We start from the raw sequence: 6,715 nt of genomic DNA on the forward strand, positions 1-6,715 counted from the left end.
GGGTTGACTGCTGACACCACATACTCGAGAAACATTATGGTTCATAACGTGACTTTACAAGAAGGAAATCGTGTTTAGTTAAATTACCCTCGTTGTTTTCAAACTTGTTTTACTCAGTAGAAAATAGTCAGGATTACATTTTTATGTATAATTTCAGCAAAGCGTTAACTACTGCTGAGAAGACTAGTACTGAGAAGACTACTGCTAAGAAGACTACTGCTAAGAAGACTACTGCTAAGAAGACTACTGCTGAGAATACTATTGCTGAGAAGACTACTGAGAAGACTACTTCTGAGAAGACTACAGCTGAAAAGACTGCTACTAAGAAGAGAGGTGGAGAGGGATGAGGGCAGAGCGGGAGAAGAGGTGGAGAGGAGAGAGGGCAGATCTGGAGAAGTGGAGAGGAGAGAGGGCAGATCGGGAGAAGAGGTGGGGAGGAGAGAGATCAGAGTGGGAGGAGAGGTGGAGAGGAGAGAGGGCAGAGCGGGAGGACAGGTGGAGAGGGGAGAGGGCAGAGTGGGAGGAGAGGTGCAGAGGAGAGAGAGGGCAGAGTGGGACGAGAGGTGAAGAGGAGAGAGGGCAGAGTGGGAGGAGAGGTGGAGAGGAGAGAGGGCAGAGTGGGAGGAGAGGTGGAGAGGAGAGAGGGCAGAGTGGGAGGAGAGGTGGAGAGGAGAGAGAGGGCAGAGCGGGAGGAGAGGTGGAGAGGAGAGAGAGGGCAGAGCGGGAGGAGAGGTGGAGAGGAGAGAGGGCAGAGTGGGAGGAGAGGTGGAGAGGAGAGAGGGCAGAGCGGGAGGAGAGGGGCAGAGTGGAGGAGAGGTGGAGAGGAGAGAGAGGGCAGAGTGGGAGGAGAGGTGGAGAGGAGAGAGGGCAGAGCGGGAGGAGAGGTGGAGAGGAGAGAGGGCAGAGTGGGAGGAGAGGTGGAGAGGAGAGAGAGGGCAGAGCGGGAGGAGAGGTGGAGAGGAGAGAGGGCAGAGTGGGAGGAGAGGTGGAGAGGAGAGAGAGGGCAGAGCGGGAGGAGAGGTGGAGAGGAGAGAGAGAGCAGAGCGGGAGGAGAGGTGGAGAGGAGAGAGGGCAGAGTGGGAGGAGAGGTGGAGAGGAGAGAGAGGGCAGAGCGGGAGGAGAGGTGGAGAGGAGAGAGGGTAGAAGGATTGTGATGTATATTTCATTAAGACTTTGTTAGGGAAGGCGGGAGGTCATTCCATCGTGTAATGTAAACAAGGCACCAGAACCCGTCATCCACAGTTCGTTTTCCTCTCTCTCTCTCTCTCTCTCTCTCTCTCTCTCTCTCTCTCTCTCTCTCTCTCTCTCTCTCTCTCTCTCTCTCTCTCTTGCTTCCCCCCATCTGTCCTTGACCCTTTCCTTTCTCTACCATTCCCTTATTCTTTCATATTTCCTCTTGCCTTCCTCTCTCCCTCCTTTTCTTCATTTCATTTTCCACCTTATCCTTCCTCCTTTGTCTCTCTCTCTCTCTTCATTCCGTCATTCCATCTCTATCATCCTTCCCTAGTCTCCCTCCCTTACCTATTTCTATTCCCCATTCTTCCCTCCTTAGAGGGAGTGATGAGTACACTGAGAGAAAACTCAATAAGTGTAAAGGGACCAAGACTCGTCAACACCCTCCCTTCATGCATAAGGGATATTACCAACAAAATCTCAAGCTGTCTTCAAGAGGAAACTCAACAGATTCCTTTTAAAAAGTTACTGATCAGCAGGACTGTGGTGTATACGTTGGACTGCGAGTGGCGGACACTAAAAGCTTGATTGATCAGGCCAGTAATTTTGTCTTGTCTGGGACCGGGCCTCTGGATTTGTGACCTCCGGAAGTGACTTCTGGTAACCTTTAACCTTCTCTTGCCTGCCACTACCCCTACCTTAATGATTAAAGGGAGAGAAAAGGCGGAGGAATGTTGACAGTATGAGGGAGATAGTCCTGTCACCTTGAGCACTGTTAATGTGAGGGAGAACGTAACATCACCTCGATCATTTTTAGTATGAGGGAAGTAGATCCATGGTCGTGTCAGACCATATCTTAGTTCTCACTCTAAATCCACCGGTGACTGACCTATAATTAATATAATACACCACAGTACTGTAATTACCTTCAATCAGGCCATGGGTTAATTAACACTGATTATAATTCAAAATTTCTCTTCACAGAAGTGGGAAAATATTACTAGGACTAGGGGAGTGCAAAGAGTTAAATCCTGAATTAGCACTCGATATACTCTCCCAGTCTTTTTCTAAATCTAAAATTACAGCGCACGAGAGCCCTACCCATAACTCTGAGGTTCTCAGACCAGTCTGCTTCTCTTGACATTCACAGCTTTCCTAAAAACTCCCTTGCTTCATCTCAGCTTAAAGTATCTAATCAAATATGTCCTGGTATATACATCAGAATTTTAGATCAATAACATTTGACTTAGGGGAAGGTCTGTAAGAAACCAGAGAAGTACTTCAGAGTAAAGAAGAAAAGGCGAAAACCCAGATCAGCATTTTTATATAGAGTTGAGATAAGGAGAACATGCCACAACAGCTGGACTTTCCTTCACTGACCAAGTATGTACCAAAAGTTAAGCATGTTGTATAAACACTATTTATTCTATCTCACGTGGATGATGCAGTTGATCTGAGAGACGCAATCACGTCACCTCCAACACTGTTGGTGTTAGGGAGGTAGTCCTGTCACCTCCAACACTGTTGGTGTGAGAGAGGTAGGTAGCCCTTCACCTCCACTGATAATGTAAGGTAGACTTCACACCTCCAACAGTGTGCGAGTGAAGTATCCCATTCACCTCCAGAAGAGTGAAAAGGAGGTACCTTCGTCACCCCCAACATGGTGTGATGGAGGTAGCCCCATACTTCGAACTCTGTGTGGGGGCAAGTCCTACACCAAGACTGTGTGAGAGAGAAATAGTTTTACATCCCAACATTGTGTGAGGAAGGCAGCCCTACACCTCCAACACTGTATGAAGGAGGCAGCCCTTACACAGTGTGAGGGAGGTAGTCCCACACACACTGTAAAGGAGGTAGTCCCACACAGTGTATCTGATCGTCAACCCTGTCATTATGTCGCCCCTATAATTAACACAGCTTTCTTGTTTATTGCAGGTTGGTGCGTGATCCCTGGTAGTGACGGTGAGTGTGATCAGAGTGGGGGAGAGACGTGAGTGGGGGAGAGACGTGAGTGGAGGTGGGGCGTGAGTGGGGAAAAGGCCGGAGCGTGATGTTAAGGAGGGCGAAGCTTGAGTGGGGGGGTCGAGAGGGGGGGCCTGAGTGGAGTTGGGACGTGAGTGGGGGAAGGAGCTGGAGTGGAGAAGATATGGAGCGTGAGTTTGGAAGAACAGTACATGAGAACCTAGAACCTGTGAGTGGCAGAAAGGCAGAAAGGAGAGCAGAACTACGGGGGAGAGTTAGTACATGAGTGGGTGAGAGTCAGTACACCTGAGTGGTGGAGGGTCAATACATGAGTGGGGGAGGAGCAGAACGTGAGTGAGGGAGGGTTAGTACATGAGTGGGGGGAGGGGCTGAACATGAGTGGGGAAAAGATCAGGAAAGGGGCCGCTGGTGCATGTGGGTGTAAATACTCTCACAAACTAGAGTAAGGGAGAGTCAGACACCTTAAGTGGGAAGATTGGCGTAGTAAGTGTATTAAGCCATAGTCGTAGGTGTTAAGTGCGTTGAGGGCACTCCCGTGGGTGTTAAGTGCATTATATCCTTGCTGGTAGGGGTATGGTTGTTATGGTGTTACAGTGGGATTATGTGTGGTACCAGGTGTAGAGGAGTGGGTGGCCGTGGAGCTCACGTCACGGCGCTTTACCCCTAGTACGTGTGTACTTCTGTACTGTTTGCTACTGTACAACTAGTATCTGTGTACTACTGTACCACTAGTATCTGTATACTACTGTACAACTAGTATCTGTATACTACAGTACCACTAGTACATGTGGTGGTGGTAGTTATACTAGCCGAGTTAGCAAGCATTAAGAATGTTCTCACACATGGTCGTAGCTCTTCCCCTCTTTCCTCTTTTTTTTACACAGGGTTTGACAAGGTTAAGGATCCCTAGCTTTATTGACAAGTTATTTACAGGTTAAGGATTCCTAACTTTATTGGCAAGCTAAGAGCTGTTACCTACATCAGCTCATTTGAAAGCATTTTTATTGTTATGAGACATACAAGTAGGGTACAGGATGAAATTGGAGCCATCTTGCTCCAATTCATGCTGTGGGCCAGCATTTTCATTTGATCAACTGACTTTATCTCGTTGACATCATTATGCTGTACGAATGTGTTCCATACTCGAGTCATCCTGGGTATATATGATCTCAGATGGAGTGATGTTCAGAGTGAAGTTGCTGCTTTCTGCCCGTCTTGTGGCATAAAAGCTTGTTTCACGCTGTCCTCGAAGTGGATCCAAGTGTGGTAATTTCACAATATTGGCCTTGTACATAACAGTAAGGCCACCCACATCCAACCTGTGTTGAAGGCCTCTGCTGAAATGACAGATCTATCCAGGATTGGTCCAGGCGAGAGATGAGACGTCTTGCTCTGTTCTCTACTCTGTCAAGCAGTCGCAGATGAGAGGTGGGGGGGGGGGGCAGGCAAACCAAGAAAATGGAGCATACTCAAGGTGTGAGCGTACTTGTGCCTCGTACAGAATCTTGCAACCTCTACTGTCAAGCAGATGCGAGATACGGGGAAGTGCTGTAAGCTTCCTGGCTGCCTTGTTTGCAAGAGTTACAACATGGTTCTTCATGGTCAGTTTGGAGTCTAATTTCACCCCAAGGATATCAACTTCTTCTCCAGGTGCCAACACCCTCCCATTCATCCTTACTACTGCACCAGCATTACCATCATGGTGCCTAGAGACCATCATCATTTGCGTTTTCTCAGGTGCAAATGCTACTTGCCATCTATTTCCCCAAGCTGATATAGCTCTTAGCTGGTGATTGGTGTAGCTTAGAGCAGCTGGCATTTCTTCTCGGATAAGTGAATGTCAGTGTACAGTCATCTGCATATGCATGGGATTCTGGGATGAGATGAAGGTCATTGCAGTAGACATTCCATAACAATGGTCCCAGCACGCTTCCTTGTGGAACACTTGCCCCAATAGGATGTCTTGCTGATTCCGTTCCATTGAGAACTACCCTTAGAGATCTACCATGAAGGTAATCACTGAGGAGACATAGCACAGAGCCTACAATTCCCAGTGCTTGAAGTTTTGCTAAGAGGCCCTGGTGCCACACCCGGTCGAAAGCGCCAGCAATGTTCAGTAATACCACACAGCTGACTTTGGATTCATCCAGTGACTGGTGCCACTTAGTTGAGAGGTTTAACAACAGATCAGCAGCAGAGTAACCTTTTCTTAAGCCATATTGACTGTCACAAAGTAGTGAGTGGTAGTCAAAAAACTCTGTCATTTGTCTTGAGATTATTGTCTCAAGGATCTTACCAGTGATTGACAGGAGTGACACCGGTCTGTAGTTGCTAATTACTGCTCTGCTCTTATTTTTGTGAACAGGGACTACATTTGCATCTTTCCACAGAGAGAGCCATTTACACTGTACTAGGCAGTGCTGAAAGATGCAAGTTAGAGGTGCTGCTAGCTGGTCTGCACATCTTCTCAGCAATCTTGGGCTCAACTTGTCTGGGTCCACAGCCTTTTCTTGGTCAAGTCATTTAAGAAGGAAATGCACCTCCTCCTTCCTTATTGTCACCACTGACAGTTTTGTCACAGTTCTTGCAGCTAGCCAAGGAGGCTCCCTTGCTGGATCAGGAACTTGTATTTTGGTAGCAAAGTGTTCGGCAAAGTGGTCCACCTTCTCTTGACTACTAGTAGAAGTGGTCCCATCCTGTCGATTTAGAGGTGGAATGAGTTCATCAGGCAGATAACCTTGTCTGTCCTTGACCATGGACCACCAGGTTTTGGAGTCTACCCTACCTGTTGCTAGCTTTCTCTTTGTGTCCACCTCCCATTTAGCAATGGCCCACTTTTGAATGTCACCCATATGCCTACAGGTTTGCCTGTGCAAGTTCTTGTTATAGGTGGTAGGATGTCTCTTATACCTTCGCCATGCTTTGTACTTAGCAGTAGCAGCCTCTCTACAACAAAAGCCAAACCAAGGCTGATCTGTAGGGTTCGTCACATATTGCCGGTTAGGAATGTGTTCTTGTAGATTAAGGATGTGTCCGGTGAAGGCTTTCACTTGGTTGTCAGCATCCCTTTGGAGAAGAGCATTCCAATCGGTGGTGGCGAGCTCAGAGCAAAGGGCTGGCCAATTACCTCTTTCCCATAGCCAGGTTGTGCGTGTGAACTCCTCGCCTCGTTCTGTTGGGATCTTAAGCGTCGTAAAAACAGCCTTGTGGTCAGATGATCCAACGTAGCCGAGGGGTTGACAAGTGACTATACCTTCTGCTAGATCACTCACTAATGGGTCAAGGGAGGAGTCAGAGATGTGAGTAGGGAAATCAACAAAGTTTCTCATGTCAAATACTGCAAGAAGGCCATCAAAGTCCCTCTGTATTAGGTGTTGGTTGAGGTCACCAACAATTATGATATGATGACAGTTGTGTTGTAGCAGAAGGGGGTCCATATTTTCCATTGGGAAGTTGATGGGGTCTGCATTTTACCACTGAGGTCTGTACATTGCACATGTTAGTACAGAGGTACTAGTGTTTATGCAGAGCTTGAAGAACATCATTTCAAGATGAGTAG

Source organism: Cherax quadricarinatus, chromosome 4 (assembly GCF_038502225.1).
Source record: "Cherax quadricarinatus isolate ZL_2023a chromosome 4, ASM3850222v1, whole genome shotgun sequence".
Taxonomy (NCBI): Eukaryota; Metazoa; Arthropoda; class Malacostraca; order Decapoda; family Parastacidae; genus Cherax; species Cherax quadricarinatus.